Source organism: Artemia sp. Qi Xiang Cuo, chromosome 21, assembly GCF_049724085.1.
Source record: "Artemia sp. Qi Xiang Cuo chromosome 21, ASM4972408v1, whole genome shotgun sequence".
Classification (NCBI taxonomy): Eukaryota; Metazoa; Arthropoda; class Branchiopoda; order Anostraca; family Artemiidae; genus Artemia; species Artemia sp. Qi Xiang Cuo.
The window spans coordinates 51,037,975-51,057,774 of NC_142814.1; the positions used below are offsets into that span (position 1 = coordinate 51,037,975).

Consider the following 19,800-nt stretch of genomic DNA (forward strand, 5'->3'; position numbering starts at 1 on the left):
GAAGAAGGGGGTTTTAAAAACCTCTTCCCGTGATATACCGTGTCCTCTGAAGTCGATTCTGATGTTTTTAGTACTCTATGTCTTAGCGCTTTAGAAATAATTTAAAAAGCTTCTAAAGTATAATTTTTGAAAATTTTGAGTTTGGGGGGAAGGGGGATTTTAAAACCCTCTTCCCGTGATATAACGTGTCCTCTGAAGTAGATTCTGAAAATTTTAGCTCTCTATCTATTATTGCTTTATAAATATTTAAAAAAGCTTATTAAGTAAAATTTTGGAAAATTTTGTGTTTGGGGGGAAGGGGGATTTTAAAAACCTCTTCCCGTGATATAACGTGTCCTCTGAAGTCAATTCTGATGTTTTTAGCTCTCAATGTCTTAGAGATTTATAAATATTGAAAAAGCTTATAAAGTAGAATTTTGGAAAATTTTTAGTTTGGGGGGAAGGGGGATTTTCAAACCCTCTTCCCGTGATATAAAGTGTCCTCTGAAGTCGATTATGAAGTTTTTATCACTCTATCTATTATTTCTTTATAAAAATTTAAAAAGCAATATAAATAATATTTTTGAAAATTTTTAGTTTTTGGGGAATGTGGATTTTAAAAACCTATTCCTCTGATATAAAGTGTCCTCTGAAGTCAATTCTGAAACTTGTAGCGCTCTATCTATTAGTGCTTTAGAAATATTTAAAAGCTTCTAAAGTAAAATTTTGGAAATTTTGAGTTTGGGGGAAGGGGGATTTTAAAACCCTCTTCCCGTGATATAACGTGTCCTCTGAAGTCGATTCTGAAACTTGTAGCTCTCTATCTATTAGTGCTTTAGAAATACTTAAAAAAGCTTCTAAATTAAAATTTTGGTAATTTTTGAGTTTGGGGGGAAGGGGGATTTTAAAAACCTCTTCCCGTGATATAACGTGTCCTCTGAAGTCGATTCTGATGTTTTTAGCACTCTAGGTCTTAGAGCTTTATAAATATTTAAAAAGCTTCTAAAGTAGAATTTTTAACAATTTTGAGTTTGGGAGGAAGGGGGATTTTCAAATCAACTTCCCGTGATATAACGTGTCCTCTGAAGTCGATTCTGATGATTTTAGCACTCTATATATTAGTGCTTTAGAAATATTTAAAAATATTTTAAAATAAAATTTTGTAATATTTTGAGTTAGGGGGGAAGGGGGATTTTAAAACCCTCTTCCCGTGATATAACGTGTCCTCTGAAGTCAATTCTGAAACTTGTAGCGCTCTATCTATTAGTGCTTTAGAAATATTTAAAAGATTCTAAAGTAAATTTTTGGAATTTTTGTGTTTGGGGGGAAGGGGGATTTTAAAACCCTCTTCCCGTGATATAACGTGTCCTCTGAAGTCGATTCTGAAACTTGTAGCGCTCTATCTATTAGTGCTTTAGAAATATTTAAAAAAGCTTCTAAAGTAAAATTTTTGAGTTTGGGGGGAAGGGGGATTTCAAAAACCTCTTCCCGTGATATAACGTGTCCTCTGAAGTCGATTCTGATGTTTTTCGCACTCAATGTCTTAGCGCTTGAGAAATATTTAAAAAGCTTATAAAGTAGAATTTTCGAAAATTTTGAGTTTGGGGGGAAGGGGGATTTACAAAACATATTCCCGTGAAATAACTTTTCCTCTGAAGTAGATTCTGATGTTTTTAGAACTCTATCTATTAATGCTTTAGAAATATTTAAAAAGCTTATAAATTATAATTTTGGAAAATTTTGAGTTTGGGGGGAAGGGGGATTTTAAAAACCTCTTCCCGTGATATAACGTGTCCTCTGAATTCAATTCTGAAACTTGTAGCGCTCTATCTATTAGTTATTTATATATATTTAAAAGCTTCTAAAGTTAAATTTTGGAAATTTTGAGTTTGGGGGGAAGGGGGATTTTAAAAACCTCTTACCGTGATATAACGTGTCCTCTGAATTCGATTCTGAAACTTTTTGCGCTCTATGTATTAGTGCTTTAGAAATATTTAAAAAATCTTCTAAAGTATAATTTTTGAAATTTTTGAGTTTGGGGGGAAGGGGGATTTTAAAAACCACTTCCCGTGATATAACGTGTCCTCTGAAGTCGATTCTGATGTTTTTAGCACTCTATGTCTTAGCGCTTTAGAAATATTTAAAAAGCTTCTAAAGTAGAATTTTGGAAAATTTTTAGTTTGGGAGGAAGGGGGATTTTCAAAACCACTTCCCGTGATATAACGTGTCCTCTGAAGTCGATTCTGATGTTTTTAGTACTCTATCTATTAGTGCTTTAGAAATATTTAAAAGCTTTTAAAATAAAATTTTGGAAAATTTTGAGTTAGGGGGGAAGGGGGATTTTAAAACCCTCTTCCCGTGATATAACGTTTCCTCTGAAGTCAATTCTTAATCTTTTAGCGCTATATCTAATAGTGCTTTATATATATATAAAATATTATAAAGTTATATTATTGAAATTTTGTGTTTGGGGGGAAGGGGGATTTTAAAAACCTCTTTCCGTGATATAACGTGTCCTCTGAAGTCGATTCTGATGTTTTTAGCACTCTATCTATTAATGCTTCCTAAACATCTTCCTATGACATAATTTGTCATCTAAAAAGGATTAGGTTATTTTTACTGATCTCTCTTGTGAAATCCTTTCCCTAATTAATACAGTTTAAATGGTCTTATCAACAGAGTTGTTTGGCATGTGCCTGCTACCCTTAAGGGTAAGGGTGTGTGATAAGGCAAGTGTGACATCACAACTAACCGGGTTTCATATACCCTAAAGAAAGTCAGCATGGTTTGAAAATTAAATGGCTTAGGATTTAAATAGGATTTTGGAATATATTTTAATGAACAAGGTTAAAAGCAGAAGTTGTGTAAGGTAAGCAGTGATTTATATTTATGATAGTAATATAGGATGAAATATGAGTTAAAAACAACTAGTAATGTGCAGTAATTTACCATTATATAGGGGGGGGATGAGGGGAGGTAGGTACTTCAAAGTACCTTCCCAGGACAAACCTTAGCATGTACATCCATCCCTGAAAGTTTCATTTTCCTAACCCAACTCCTTTCCAAGATAGCCAAAAGTAACTAAAGTAGAATTTTACCGTATTTTTTTATCTTCAGTTTTTAGTACAACTTGAATTGAAAGTTTCTGCTGTTCTAAGCATAAGTCTGAGGCTACTAATGAAGCAGAAAGTCTAAGAGAAAATCAAGGTAAATAAATGTGTCACATTTGGGGTTTGATTTTCATTGAGGTTGGGTTTTAGGCCTTTATAAGTCAATAAATAGTATTGCATTATTGTTGTAGCCTAGATGTTTTTTTAACAAGATTTTGTCCTGTTTGTATTTCCTCAACAAATCATGAAGACAAAATAGAAGTTTTGAAAGATATCATTCATATAAAAACACTGATTTGTTTTTGTTTTCATTAATGGATATATAGAAAACTGATTGATTTTAACTTAGCCTAATACTTGTAAACCCATTAGGCCTATCATTGGTAAATATATGAAAGTTTAGAAAAGAGCAAGGGATCATGCTGAAAAATTGTGTTGTTGAATTTGGTTTTTCTGAGAATCCTAAGAGTATCTTCCTTTTGTTTTGCATTCCATTTATAAAAGTAAGCCCCTTTTAAAGTAAGCCCCTTTTTTAGAACATAATTGTTAAACTTGGTTTTACAGACACCTGCATTTAAGCAGCATTCACTTGTGTGTCTAGTTAGACTTCAATGTCTAGGCAACAGCCATTCACAAGTAAAAATTTGGTGCTTAGCTAGACATGCTAGACAAGGTGCTTGGCTATACTTTGAGTTCTTGACTATGGAACTCAATGTCTAGGATTTTTTATTATAGCCAATCAGAATGTGTCAAGTTCCACTATTTTAATAATCTATGTTTACATTTTTAAACTGTAATTTAATTTTGTTTTCTCATTTATTGTGTTTTTTTTTATTTTAGGCATATATGCAACACCAGACATAATAGTGAAGCACACTAAGGCAATTGTTTGCCTTGTCTAATCCATTATCTTGTGACAGTAAAAATAGAGAATACAATATGGAAAGTTTTGCCTGCATAAGCTCTCTTGATTGGCAAAAAATGCAACTGTAATCTATTTGAAACTAAATTTGTAGTTTCATCTAAGCACCAAATTTTAATTGGGATTGGTCATTGCCTAGACATTGGAGTCTGGGTAGACATGAGATTCTAGCTAGACACACATGCAAATACTGCTTTACCATCCAAACTAGTGATATTGCTTTATTCCAAAATTGTTTCAGAAAGCAATTATCATATTTTAATACAAAAAGGAAGGGATTGTAGAGTTTTGTTAGATTCCTGTAATGTTGGATCTTCTATCCCCACAGCTATCAAAATCTTTTTTTCTCCAGAAACTTTGCCTTTAGTTCCTGTTTGCTTGATTTAGTCCAAAAGTCTATGTTGTTGTACATAATAATGTGTTTTCCATGAATCTCATATTTCAAAACAGATTAGTGTTTTTATTTGGAAAACCAATAAATTTGCTGATCCAAAAATTTTTCTATTTTCTTGTGAAATAGCCTCTTCAGCTCTATTTGCAATAAGATTTTCTTGAGTTTACTCTTTCCTGCTATTTTTATCCCTTCTGCAATGCAAATTTTCAGCAGGTCATGTAATCTGAAAAACAAGAGACAAAACTGAAAAACTCCTTTACCTTCTTTTTATGCTTCAACACAATTTACACTATTTCTTAAAAAAAAAATTAACTGTTATGCCCATATTTAGCACATTTTAAATCTTAATTAGAATACTATCTTCTGTTGAAAACTTATATTTTTTTTTGTACCAAAGAAAGCTATTTGGCTCTGCTTATGGCAAAGCTTATCTGTTGAAGAAGAATAATCTTTTTTTCTTAGGCCCTTTCTTTATCCACTTATGCTCAAAATATTTTTACCTTTATTCACGTCAATGATTATAAATAGAATCCTTTCTTGATTTGTTGAGCTCATAAAAATCTAGCCAACTCTTCTTAATTAGATGGTATTGATTCAAGATTTCTTGCAAATTATGAAAGCATAGTGTTTGATATTCAGAGAGATAGAATTATTACCAAGCTATGCATATTTATAAATTAAAATGGAGTGTTAAAGCTTTGAATTAGAAGTACAGGCATTGGATTTCTAATTGTAGAAGACTTTCTTAATTTTCACTTTTAGTGCCTATAATGCATATGATTTGCAATACTTAGTTATATGTTTCAATCTATTTCAGTGAGTTTGTGTTACTCAAGGATTTAGTCAAAAGTTCTGAAATGGAGCCAAAAGAATTTTGTTTTAAGTGGAATAACTACCTGGATGTATTTCAAGGAGCTTTTTTATCTCTATTAAACAGTGAACATTTCACAGATGTCACCCTATCATGTGACAGTCAAAGCATTAAATGCCACAGACTTGTTCTCTCATCTTGTAGCCTAGTTCCTACTTTGAAACACTGCTTCTAGGAATTTCACACCCCCATCCTATTATTATTCTTAAGGATGCGAAATTTCACGATCTGCTAGCTTTGGTGACATTTATGTATACAGGTGAAGTGACTGTTCCGCAAGCTCAAGCTAGTTCATTAATAAAAGTGGCTGAAATGCTTAAAGTTAAAGGTTTTGCTTATCCTGATGAGACAGCTAACCAGATACAGAAACCTAGTTATCACTCTCAAAACAATCAAATGACTCAAACTACTGCAAACAAAAACAGAGTTGATTCAACATCTGGAAACAGCTCCTTGGCTGAAGATTCTTCCAGTAATCTAGAACCTCCTGTTACAGATACCTCAAATGATAAGCTGGTAAACTATCCTGTTGAAAGTAGTTCCTCTGTTTATAAAACAGATCTTGCTGCATGCAACTCACTTGTAAGTTTTTATTGGAATTCACTTCATTCAAAGTCAAGTGACCAAAGCCTGGTTAAGTATTTAATTTTATATCAATTTCAGGAAGGAATAAGGCTAGTTAGAAGTCAAAAGGTAACATGATGCTTGTGTAATACCTAGACACTAGAATCTCCATCCCCACCTGAAAAACAGCTTTTGCTAGAAATCTATTAACTTAACATTTAAAAAGTACAAAGAAAAATGTCTAATTTTGCTAATAAATTTTTTTTCTTTGGTCTGATATTTCTCTTTTCTTGCATTCTGGTTTTGTTTAGTTCAAAATGTCAATAGGCTATCATAGTGCTCCCTGATCTTTGCCAAAATTGCTTAAATTTAATTTTTGTTCTGCTATAAGACAATGATAAAGGATTTTAATAATATTTAAATAAAATACCTTTGACCTTTGATTTGAGCAGTATGAACATAGATTTATTTAGAAATGATTTGAGGTGTGAAATGTGAGGTTAGGTTCTTTACACATTAGGTTTAAATGAAGAAAATTCTTTCAATGTTTTTTCATCACCAGGTAAGATAAGATATTTATTTCAAAAAATGATGATCACAAAAGGGCCAAATTTGCATTTTGGGGTCATATAATAAAAAAACAACATAAAAATAGCACAACAACTAAAAAAACTGGCTAAACAATGCAAAAAACAACAATATCAGAAAGGCAAAGCCATTCATTAGTCTAAAAAAAGAGAAAAAAGTGTCAAATGTAAGAAAGTTAAAAAGGCAAAAACTAAAACAAAACAAAAAAAAAGATTGAGATAAAAATAGTGTTAAAAAGGTTTAAAAGAGAGCATATAAACAAGGGGGAGGGAATGGAAGAACCAAACAGACACAAGCATGGGTATCACCAGTACCAAAAAAACAAAAAGAAAGCTAGTGGTTTATTTGATCAGTAATGAAGGGGACAAAGGTTTTTTCATACCTGGAGGTTAAGCAACGGATGGGGGACAAGATAGGGACGGGTTCAGAAACAGTACGTGGCAGGTGGTGTCTGGATGGGGAGTTTCTTTTGGGAAAATGTTTTCCATGCAAGGGTTTATTATTGCATTTTTTGCAAAACGGAGACACAGCATTCATCTCCTGTGCTCAAGAGTTTCCAGCTTGCCCTTTTTTAGAAGGAGTGAATATGGTACCAAAGCTTCTTTAAAAATTGCTCTTAGGGCCCTTTTTTGAATAGATTCAATTTTTTCTGATTCATCACGGGATATGCCAGGATGCCAAACTGGACAAGCATATTCAAGATGCGGGCAGACTAAGGAAGTATAGATCCTTAAAGAATAGGATTGGGGGATGTTAAATTTATTCAAGAGCTTAAGGAGAGACATGGACGCATTAGCTCTATGGCAATATCTTTCACATGGATATTCCACTTTAAATTAGAGGAAATTGTAACCCCAAGTAATTTAAAGGAAGACATAGAAATATCTAAGGGATAGGGTCATTGAAAGCAGGAGTAGATTTCAAGAAATTTATTGTCATTATTTTTGATTTAGTGGAATTTACTTTCATAATTAGGTTCTTAGCTTCATCCAAAATGTGGGTTAGAATTTCAAGGGGGTCACTTTTAATATTCCTGTGACATACTTCAAGGATCGACAAGTCATCCACGTATTTCCATCTTTGGTTGAAATCCTTACCAATATTGTTAATCATAACTAGAAATAAAAGTGGTTCCAATAAGGTTCCTTGAGGAATTCCACAATATATAGGGAGGGGGTTAGAGAAAGTATTTTTGTATTTAACAACTTGAGATCTATTTGAAAGAAACGATATAATAATATTTACTAACAGAGGATCAAGTTCAAAGTTAACCAGTAGTGAACGAATTAGGATAGTGTGGTCAACCAGGTCAAAAGCTTTTTGGAAATCAACTAAGACTAGGTTCAGCCAAACATTTGGTTAATCAAGGTTACTTACAATGGTATGCATGAAGTGCACAAGGTAGGGTGGTGGAAGTTTTTCCTAAGTTAACAAACTGCCAGGTGTCAATACGTGGACAAATTTTATCCTTAAGCCAGTCACAGAGGAAACCTTCATAAAGTCTGGAAAAAACTGGTGAGTGTAATGGGGCAAATGTTGGCAAAAGTCAGACTGGTGCATTTTTATGGGACAGGTGTTATAAAACCTTGTTTCCAGCAACTTGGGAATTTACCAAATTTTGTGATGTGGTTGAAAATACTTGATAAAGGCCCAGCATTTTTGTCTGAAAAGGCTTTAATTAAGTCAACTGGGATGTCCAAGGGGCAAATACTTGATTTTCTAAGCTTTAGAATTTTATTTATAACATCAGAGGGAGAAATAAAGGGGAAGGAAGTATTAAGAGGAATAGTTGGACTTGAGCCAGTGAAAGGGGGGAGACTTTGGATGGTGGAAGCAAGATACAAGTTCAAATCGTTGGCAGTCTTATTAGGGGGTTCAGGGAGATGAAAATTAACTTTGGAAAGACTTTTTCCGCATATTTCTTTAATTTTTCTGTACCATTGCTTGGGCTATTTAGAATATAGATCTTCAATTTTACTATTATAATAATTAGAAGCTGCTTTTCTTAATTTTTTCTTTAGGAACTTCCTTAGACTATTAGCCTCAGTAATACGACCTGCCTTGAAAAAATTGATTTTTTTTTTCTTATAAGTTTTTTAAAAGACTCGGTAACTTAAGGCTTATCTGTAGAACATGTTTTAAATTTTTTCTCAGGGAAGTGGGATTCATAATTACTCCTCAATAAATTTTGGAGGGACAAAGGCATGTAGCCAATGTCATTTGTTTGATACACGGTGGACCAATTTTCAGTAGTAATCCTGGAGCCAAAATTGAAAAGTCCTGATTAAATAAGAGGTCTGAACGCCGTGTCGGTTATATAAAACGACTGTTTAACTTTAGCCAGCGGAGATAGGAGAAGGCGAAACTGGTAACTACCCCCTAGAGGGGGCAGAGTGGAGACGGGTTTGTAAAACTTCAAAAGATTAGTGCAAATTGAATCAAGAGTAGTATTGCCTTTTGTAGTTGGGACCTTAACGACCTGTTTTAAATTAAAAGCATTACATGTAGAATCAAGTCTTATATTGTTTGTGTCACCCATCAGGAAAATTCTTGCATTTGGGTATTTTGACAGTACAAAGTCAGCACTTGCATGTAATTTTTCGATAAAATTTATTTTGTCAGCAGATCTCTGATTAGGGGAGTAATAAAAACAACACAGGACAATTAAATTGAAAGGACGTGGCAAGACTTTAGGTCAAACACACACCCACATAATCTCTGATGTCTGCTGGAAATAGGCATTGCCAAACATCTTTATATATGATCTGCTTAAACTTTTTGAGGAAGACCAACAAATGCAGAAAACTTGTTCAGAACAAATCCAAGATGAAAAAAAACCTTCTTAGGCTCATGATGTTTTAATTAGACAAACCTTGATAAGTTTGTAATTTTAACTCCTTTTCAGACTATTTCCATTTCAGAAATTTACTGCAAGCTATAGTCCAAGGGTGGGTCCTTTTTCTAGTCCTATTGGAACTTTACTTGAAGATCTGTCTACCATGTAGGTTAAATATCTAAGGAAACTGTATTTTAGGGTCATTGCTACCCCCTTTTTTTTTAAGATGGGAACAGGGCTTTAACTTTTTTTGTTTACAAAGATGGCCTTATGTAACTTTTCTTTGCATATTTTGTAAGCTTTTTAATTTCACACTCTTGAACAAGCTAAAAATGAGGATTAGGCTGAATTATCTATTCATTTCTTCATAGTAGATTTGTCCTGGCAAAGTTGCTCTGGCATAGACAGGCACATCAATTATTTCTCTGGAATAGCTATCTTCATCATGTGATTATTTTGAAAAAGATGCTCATGCTATATATATTATAATAAAAACTGTTCAGCTACCAGAATACATCTGTATTCTGGCAAACAGGATTAAGTAAATTCCATAGAAAGAAATCTCAATTTTCTTGTGATGTTTGACAGTTCATCTCTCAGTCCATAAAATGCCTAATTTGAATGGATAACATTTGTTATCATTTGGATTTTTATTTTCAGCAAGTCAAAGATGAAATTACTGTAGGGATTGACAAAGGAGGAAACAATGGTTCTAGTCAGTTTGAAAATGATGAAGAACATGTTGATTATGGCAGTGAAAAAGTAAGCATTTATTTTTCTTTATTACTTTTTAGCTTTTATTAGAGCATATGATTGATCATAGCTTTTTATTTTGAAATATGTCTTTCTCCATTTGGCTAACTGGTAGTTCTCTTTCTATCTTTAAATCAGCACTTAGTATAGTGAAAGATGACTATCTGTTTATGTTCAATGAAATAATAAATGTCATGCTTAAACCGAAAATAAGCACTGTTAATTCAATTCAGGCATGGGACTAAAACAAGGTCCAGTTTGTACAGTTTTTGTTTTCTGCAGCCTTAGTTGTTTTTCTAAAATTTAGTTGTTTTTGTTATCTTCTTGTTATCTACTTACCAGAAAAGAAGACATCTTATTTTTCTTTGTACAAAATAGTTATTTATTGAAAAGGTATTTAGTTATAGCTGCAAATAATCATGGATGCTCCAGTAACCAATTCAAGTAGGCAAAGCTCATATAACATGATCAATTTTAGTTGCCCACTTGCCTGCAAGCCATGTTGCCATAGTGAATCTTTGATCATATTTTAATTAAAAAACACTAGAACTTTTAATTTCTGTTTGAATGAGTCCTCTCACGACATTCTAGGACCAATGGGTTGATACAAACACCCCTGAAAAACCAGGGCGCTTCTCTCTTGTTCATGATTCAGGTGCCATGTTTCTGCTGTGTAGAGTAGTATTGGCATAACATTGCTGTTGAAAATTCGTAGCTTCAGGAGTAGAAACAAATATCTGAGACCTCCATACTTGATATAGATTGTTGAAGGCACCATTTGCCTGTTCTATTCTGGTGAGTACTTCTTTCACTGTTGAGCCAGTATTCTTGATGCTACTATCTAGGTATTTGAACTGGACAACTTGTTCAACTTCTTAGTAGCCACATTTAATGGGTAGAGGAGATAACCTTTTTGCCTTGTATTTGGTTTTCTGAGCATTCACACCTAGGCCAAGGTGGTTTGCTTCTACCGTGACCTCATCTAGTAATTCTCGGAGTCGCTTTTTGATTGACTTCTGTCTGATTCCACCAGTCTCTGTGTTCTACAGGATGTAATTAATCTTTAATCACAAAAAATAATGGTGATAGAAAACACCCGTATTTTTCTCCTCACAAAATCCAGAGTAAACGGTGTATTTTCGGATTCCAAAAAGATCATATAGATCTTCAAACACCATTCTCTGCTTTCTTCAATTAGAAGTCTAAGCGTGAATATAAGGTCTGCGAATGAGCGATTTGGCTTGAACTGTTTGTTTTAGATTGTTGACCTGGTTGTGTTTGGCTCCTCTGTAGGATAATATGCGAGAGTATGTTCCCAAGTTTTGAAAGTAAAGTTATAGCTCGCCAGTTGCCTGGCTTGCTAGTGTCTCATTTTTTGAATATCCTGATGAGTTTCCTATGTTTATAGTTTTATTGTACTTTGGCCGTTGTCAAAATCCAAGTGAAGAGTAAGGACTAAAGGGGGATACATGATGATACTGATACCTTTATCATCTCTGCAGATATGTTGCCCAGTCCTGGTGATTTTCCATTTTTCACTATCTTTTCTGCTTCTTGTATCTCAATGGCAATATACAAGCAAATCGATCTGACTGCCACAGCCTATCTGACAGCCCATAACAGCCAAAAATTAATAAACGTTTTTTTTTTAAGTAAACTGAGATAAAAAATTGCCATTTTTAGCTGATTCAGAAACGGTAATTATTATCTAAATTAGTCTTAATAGTAAAATACTATTTTGAAAACAAATTTTTAAGGAAATTCAAACAGTAGCCTGAAACCTCCTAAACTTGACATCAGATTAAAGCAAAAACTTAAACCACAGTAGTTGCAATGGCTGAAAACCCACCGTCCCGTGGATTGAACAACAATGAAAATTACTTTTTTGCATGGGTAGTAAGGGTATTAAGGTTGAGCCTTATGGGTATGTTGAAGAGGATGATGAATTGAATTAAACAATATATGAACATACAAGTTGTCAAAAAGACCTCAGGTTATTTCAGAAACGGCTCAGGGTATTTTCTGGATGATAATATTTTTCTCTTTCTTGTTTTCGATTTTAAAACAAATAAAACACCTAGCTCTAGGTTATTCAGGAAATATTTTGTGCTACTGAATTCTAAGTAAGGAGCCAATCAGGCCAATAGTTTTGAGCAGGTTTGGGGATACAACGACCGGAAGGGGATAAAGAGCTTCAAAAGCATGCATAATTACGCTAAGCCGATGGAAACCCCTTTCCCCTGTCATTGTATAAATGAATCATTGTATCTGATGAAATTTTAATAAATTGTTTGATGAAACCGCTTCTGAGGTGAAAGAAATTTTATTTTTTCTACGGATGTATTTGCTTGTTCCTTCTTTGTGTTATGACTTTCTAGTTTTGGGCTTCTTTTTTTTATATTGTTTGTTTTTTAATAATAGTATTTAAAATTACATCAATAATAACAGGATTGACATTGCTAAAAGATGTTTGGTTACATGTTGCAAATTCAAGTCTATCCCAACTCTAAGGATTTGTCCATATTTCCGTGTGTAATTTTTCTTCCCTATTTTTTTTAGCTAATTGGGAATCAGATTTTGGAAAGAACAGAGAGAAAGCCAAAGGCAAGATTATATTTTAAAGGTTAGTCTTTCATTTTTTAATTAAAAATAAGGGGAAGCATGCTTGGTCTTCACTTTTTCTGTGTATTTACTTTGATTAGAATATCATAAACAAGAGTAATGACTTGCTTAAACCAATTAAAATCTTTTATCAAGTATAATTTTTTGCTTCAACCTTCTCTCATTTGGTACCCTAAGAAACGCTGAAGGTCCCTTTTAGGAATCACTAAAACAAATACAAATTGTATACACATTTTCAGTACTAATATTATACACTATGTGGCCAAAGGGGGTTACGTTGAGCGTCATGATTTTATATATCATATTTGTTTATCATTGTAATAATGTTTTACACTGTTTGGCCTAAGGGGTATACTTTTTTTTATTGAAAAGATAGTAATAATAGTACAATAATTTAATGTCACTTGATAGTCTTTTTTTTTCAAAGATTGGCAGCTCTAATGCTTAAGATCACAAAATACTGCCTTAAGTTTAACTGTGAAGATCCACACCTGCTTCCAATGGTCCTTACTTATTATATCTAGATTTCTATCTAGATATTGATATAGTTCTAGATAGAGTCTGTCTAGATATAAATCCACAAGTGGTTCTAGTACTTTGATTTAGTTTCGGTTTATAGGTATCCCGGTATTCTTTAAATAACATGTTCTAGATGTCCTCCAACCAATTTTAACGGTCATTGCTTCCTCTTCTAATTGCATTATTCTTAATTTAGTCATTATCGAATATCCAAGATACCCTTAGACAGGAGTATTATGAAATAATTTTAGTTTAATTTGGATGCTCAAAGTCATAGCATAAGTATATATACAAACAGCAGCGAAAAGTTTCTTCAGAAAATGACACACATCATAGTGGGCTGACTGGGAAGTTCCCAGTACGTCAGAGCGATAGTTTTCCCATAAGCCCGTCGTAGTGTCCTAAAAATTTGTCATAGCGTAGTGAACAGGCGGAGTAATGAAGAGAGATCTAGATTGTTTTGTTGCTGTGCTCAAAGAGTTGCCTACTGGATCCACTGATAAAACTAATCTGTTCGAGAATTTATCATAACAGAGCTATTAGAATGCAAAATCATTATGTTGCAGCATGAAAAGTATTAGTACCTCAATGGTATCTCAAGTTCTTTTATGTGTGTGTTTTCAGTGTCATAAGGTTGTGCTATTTTTCCAAATATAGGTCTAAAGAAATAGATTTTAGCAGACTATATTGTTCCGGACTGTTTTCAAATATCTGATATATTGGTTGATTGTAAGATGGAAAGAATATTTGGATTAATCCTTCTGATTTTTTTACATTAATCCAAAAGAAGGTTTTGAAAGAGTTTTTCCAAAAAAAAATTAAGTGAAAAAAGAGAAAAATTTATGTCGAGCGGAAATAATGTCTGATAATAATACAAACTTGAAACAAACATAGGTATTACCAATGAATAAATAGAGCCCAGGACGACCAAAAATTAAAATAAATAATTCCACAAAGCTCGAAGATAACAGACTCTGTTAGGATAGAAAAATAAATCCTATAACGAACATGAATTATGTGGATTGACAAGGAAAGTTGATATACCAACAGCCAAGAACCATTCTGAGAATATTCTGCCTTAATCACATTGCGATCAGGTGTTTTTTATTTTTTAATCCTTTAGTGTTGTCACTAATTTGTCTTCCCAAAATAAATCTTCATAACTATTTCTAAAAATCTACGCATGCTAGGATACCTTTCTGTTTTCTAGGAGAATAACCATTACTGTTCTCTTTTCCTACGACAAATTTTTCCATACTAGGATACCATCTATGCCTATTTCTACCAACCTGGGTGGTAAAATCTCGTAATTAAATTACCATTTATCTACCTGGGACCCTGTCTATTTGTTCTTGCAGCTGTGGGTAAAATTCATTTGAGTCATCACTATCTCGATTAGTTCGATTTACAGGGGCATATATTGCTACGACTGATACCTTTAACTTTTTAGTCGTAAAATGAGCATCTAGAATTCTATTATTATGAGCTTTTTTACGTAAACATAACTTTTAAGCTTCCTTATTAAAAATAAGCCCTACTTCTGGCCTATTTACCCCATCCTTTCTGCCTGAGTAAATAAGTTCTGTATCCCCTAATTTCATGTTTCCTAACCTTGCGATATGAGTTTCTGAAATACCGATAAGTCCAGTTTGAAGTGTCTGAATTCGTCCGTCAAAATGTCGATACAGCAGTTTTTTTTATAATAAAAGGTACCGTACCACAGTAAAATTAGATCAGAATATATCCTACGAATCTCAGCCCTTTTGTATTGCATTAAACTGAATTACGAAAAAGACACACTTCTGTGGGGAACAGGTCAAGATTAGAAGAGGAAGCAATGACCGTTAAAATTGGTTGGAGGACATCTAGAACATGTTATTTAAAGAATACCGGGATACCTATAAACCGAAACTAAACCAAAGTACTAGAACCACTTGTGGATTTATATCTAGACAGACTCTATCTAGAACTATATCAATATCTAGATAGAAATCTAGATATAATAAGTAAGGACCATTGGAAGCAGGTGTGGATCTTCACAGTTAAACTTAAGGCAGTATTTTGTGATCTTAAGCATTAGAGCTGCCAATCTTTGAAAAGAAAAGACTATCAAGTGACATTAAATTATTGTACTATTATTACTATCTTTTAAATAAAAAAAAAGTATCCCCCTTAGGCCAAACAGTGTAAAACATTATTACAATGATAAACAAATATGATATATAAAATCATGACTTTTGACTAAGGGGGGGGGTTGTTGCCCTCCAATCACTTTTGACTAATAAAAAGGACACTGGCCCTTACAATTTCCAGTCGATTTAGCTCTTTTCGAAGTTTTTACGACAACAAATTTTCTATCTCAAAATTTTATAATAATCATTTAGGGAAAATACGAAGTATGTGTGTGGGGGGGGGGGGCATCCAGCCTCTGAGTTCTCTGAATCTTAGAAATTGCACTAGAGATTCTAATTATCAATCCAACGTTCCCCCTCTGAAGTCTATACGATCCCCTTTTCTATATATACATTACATGCCCCCAGGGTATAACTTACAATCCTTGCCCTGAGGGCTGTAGGGGGTTGTCATCCTCAAAGACATAATTTCCAGACCTATCAACTACTTTGAACAAAATGGCTAAATCTCAAAATCTCAAAATTTTGCTTGGATGCGTTTGAGGAAATGGTTGGCGTGGAAGGGGGGTTAGTTGGCCTCCAATATTTTTCGACTATTATATGCCCTTTCAATTTCCAATCGAATGAGCTCTTTGAAGTTTCTACGACAACAAATGGCTATCTCAAAATTTGTATCATATGTATTTCGGGAAAATACGAGGTGTGTGTGGGTGGGGGGGGGTATCAACCCTCCAGTCACTCTGAGTTTTAGAAAGGGCACTAGAACTTCTGATTATCAATCCAACGAGCCCCCTCCGAAGTTTATACGATCACCCTTCCTATATATACCTTATATGCCTCCGAGGTATAACTTACAATCCTTGGCCTGAGGGTTGTGGGGGGTTGTCATCCTCAAAGACAGAATTTCCGGAGTTTTCAACTAAATTGAACAAAATGGCTATCTCAAAATTTAGATTGGATGTGTTTTGGGAAATGGTGGGCGTGGGAGGGGGTCAGTTGCCCTCCAATCACTTTTGACTATTAAAAAGGGCACTAGCCCTTTCAATTCCCAATCGAATGAGCTCTTTTCGAAGTTTATAAGACAAAAAATGGCCATCTTAAAATTTCTATCAGATGCATTTCGGGAAAATACTAGGTGTGGGAGGGGGATCCATCCTTCGATCCCTCTGAATCTTAAAAAGGGCACTAGAACTTCTGATTACTAATCCAAAGAGCCCCCTCCGAAGTTTATACGATCACCATTTCCATATATACCTTATATTTTCCTAGGGCATAATTTACAACCCTTTCCATTAGGGATGTGGGGGGATGTCACCCTCAAAGACATAATCTCCGGACCTTTCTACAACGTTGGACAAAATGGCTTGCCATTCAGTCAATTTTGACTATTAAAAAGGGCACTAGCCCTTTCAATTTCCAATCGAATGTGCCCTTTTCGAAGTTTTTACGACAAATCTTTCAATATGAAGTGCCCTGGTCTATAACCAAAAAAAAGAATTCATTTTGCCCACATCGCTCTTTACTTAAGCAGCGCTATGGTGCTGCCTATGATAACAAAACCAACATGTAAACATTGGGTAAATTGTATAAATTATAGCCCTTGGCCCGAATGTTATGGCGGGGTTTCTCACATGCAGAGGTATAGTGATAGGAACGTTCTATCATTTTGAGCAAATTGTTATATTGAAAATTTTTATTGGATGCCTTTTTTGGAAAAACCGCTAAAGGAGGGGTCAGAGTGGCGGTTGGTTGATCTCTCAACTAAAAAGAACACTCGAAATTTCATTCTCTGTTTGAATTAGTCACGTCTGAAGTATCAAGCACAATTCTTCTTGAAAAAGGTCTTCCATACGAAGTGATCTTAAAAAAAAAATGCAAGTACTAAAAATTCACAGAGCCTGAAAACTAACAGCGCTTTTTTTATTGTTTATTTTCATCAATTCTCGTGGCTAATGTATCCTATAATAAAAAGAAATTTTGTTGGATTTGTTCAGTCAACTTTATTGTTGAATTTTTTTATGTCATTTTCAATTGTATATTGTTTTAGAAGTTGAAGATGCTTTACCAAGTCACCATGAAGAAGTATTTGGCTTTTCGAACCTTCTTTTGTTTCCTAAGCGCGAAGATAGTGCTTTGGGTAATTTTCCTGAGTTTTCAGGACCTTGTAAACTTCAACCCAATACCCAGGAATCAGGCGCCACATCTTTTGACAGTCAAGGTATATCTAAATATTTTTTTTTTTTTTTTATAGAATCAACTATATTGGATTATGGGTTATTTGAAAAAAATCGGGGCGTACAGTGGACGAAACTCTGAATTCAGACTAATCCGAAGACTGAATTTTTCTCTTTTCTCATCTCTTTGTTCCTGGTAGAGTTTTCATTGTTTTAGAGTTCGGTGCCTAATATTCCATAACTACGGTTTAACCCTCTGATAGTGACTTTTACCTTCTGATAGTTTTTAATATGACCAGGAACATGCCCCTAGAATCTGCGCGAGTCTACCATTCCGTCAGTACTTTCAAGAAGAATTTCTAGTTAAAAATGAAGTTTTTTATGGTTCTACTTGAGTTGGTTTCTCTCGATTAGGTCTGTATGTGTGTTAGAGTATGAGCTATTTAGGTTTTATTGGGTTCTAGTGATTTGAAACCAGGCGCTACTTCCTTGTCTGGTCTTTTAGGTGAGGGATTAGATTTGTTTTTCTTTTGTTCCTTCTAGGCCGTTGAGCCTTACGGGGAAGAGTATTTTGATTTAGGAGGGAAGAGAATGTTGATTTTGGGGACCTTCGAGGTAAGGGATTTGACTTGCAAAGGAAGAGTATGTTGATTTTGGGGACCTTCGAGGTGAGGGATTGGATTTATTTCTCGTTTTTATTCCTTCTTGACCATGGAGTCTTAGAAGACAGTAGGTTGAAGTTATTTGTTAAACAAAATAATTCTGATTTACAAGAAAAGTCTTGTAATAAGAACTCTAAGGGTTGGACCCGTGTATGTGTTAGCCGATGAGGAAAACTTGAATTCCAACCCAGACCCTCGTCCTTCTTTACCAAGCGGGTACAATATTGAAGCCTATATCAAGCATTTATATTTCTGCACATTTTCAAATATACTCTGCTCTTAATGAAAAGTTTTAAGCGTTTACGCTTTTATACTCTTGAAATTGTAAGTGTATTCGAAAGATATAAGCTGCCACGTAGCCATGCTACGCGGCAGGCATGTTTATAATGATTCTCATTGTCGCTTGTCTTCTACCTACAGATAATTAAACTTTTTCTTGATGTCATGGATTCAAGTTAAGTTCAATGCAACCACTTTCGAAAAATACTAAAAAGGCATTCAATTTTAACAAAAAGATGTTTTAAATAAATACACAGCTGCTCGCTTAAAGGGTGTCTATATATTCGTTATTCTTCTGTTTTCAGTTATGAGGTGTCAAATTAGCAATAACAATTGAGTTAAGAAAGTCTGGCGTGAATTCAATTCGTCCTTCCAGGTAATGCATCAAAGAACCATCCATTTTTTGGGATTTATTTTCTTCTGGAACTCGTCCTGAGACTCACTGTTACTTCTCTTCAAAACATGGATTTCATTTACGGTTCAGTGTATTCGTTGTGATGCTGGTTGTCAAATGTCTACTAGCCACAGATCTCGCTTGCGCTTCATTTTCGTGCATCATTGCCTCAGACTTCTTTTTCGTGTCCTTCCCTTTAGCTGTTTAGATTCATCCAAAATCATGTATTCCAATGCCTATCCCCTCTGAAATATCTAAAATTGGCATAATCATCGTTTTATTCTTTACTGTCAAGTAATAGGGTGGCAAATCAGCAATCCCGGTTGGATTGAGAAATTCCGTCATGAATTAAATTCCTCCTTCGTGCTTAACACGTTCCTTATTCAATCGTAATTTTATAAAATATCTAAACTCTGCTGCAGCATAATTAACATGTTATTCTTTTGTTTCAAGTCACATTTCGTTTGCTATTCAGTGTGTTTTGTTTCTGTTTCTTGTTCCATGCACCTATCTAGATCGTTTTTCAAGGCCATAAAATGCTAGGGTACGATTCCCCGGCTTGGTAATACGGGACTCTGGGATTGAACCTAGCGGTTTAAGTTCGCTGCTACTACTAATGTTGTGATGCTGGTTGTCAAATGTCTACTAGCCGCAGATCTCGCTTGCGCTTCATTTTCGTGCATCATTGCCTCAGACTTCTTTTTCGTGTCCTTCCCTTTAGCTGTTTAGATTCATCCAAAATCATGTATTCCAATGCCTATCCCCTCTGAAATATCTAAAATTGGCATAATCATCGTTTTATTCTTTAGTTTAAAGTAATAGGGTGGCAAATCAGCAATCCCGGTTGGATTGAGAAATTCCGTCATGAATTAAATTCCTCCTTCGTGCTTAACACGTTCCTTATTCAATCGTAATTTTATAAAATATCTAAACTCTGCTGCAGCATAATTAACATGTTATTCTTTTGTTTCAAGTCACATTTCGTTTGCTATTCAGTGTGT

General features: G+C 34.3%; 1 pseudogene across 1 annotated transcript; it reads left to right on the forward strand.

Moving 5' to 3' along the window:
* The first annotated feature begins 5,226 nt into the window (after positions 1-5,226).
* LOC148939688 (uncharacterized) lies at positions 5,227-18,903 on the forward strand (annotated as a pseudogene). Its single transcript, XR_016143534.1, has 5 exons — positions 5,227-5,858; positions 9,925-10,026; positions 12,577-12,640; positions 17,338-17,508; positions 18,782-18,903. The product of XR_016143534.1 is annotated as an uncharacterized LOC148939688 (transcript).
* The last annotated feature ends 897 nt before the right edge of the window (positions 18,904-19,800 follow it).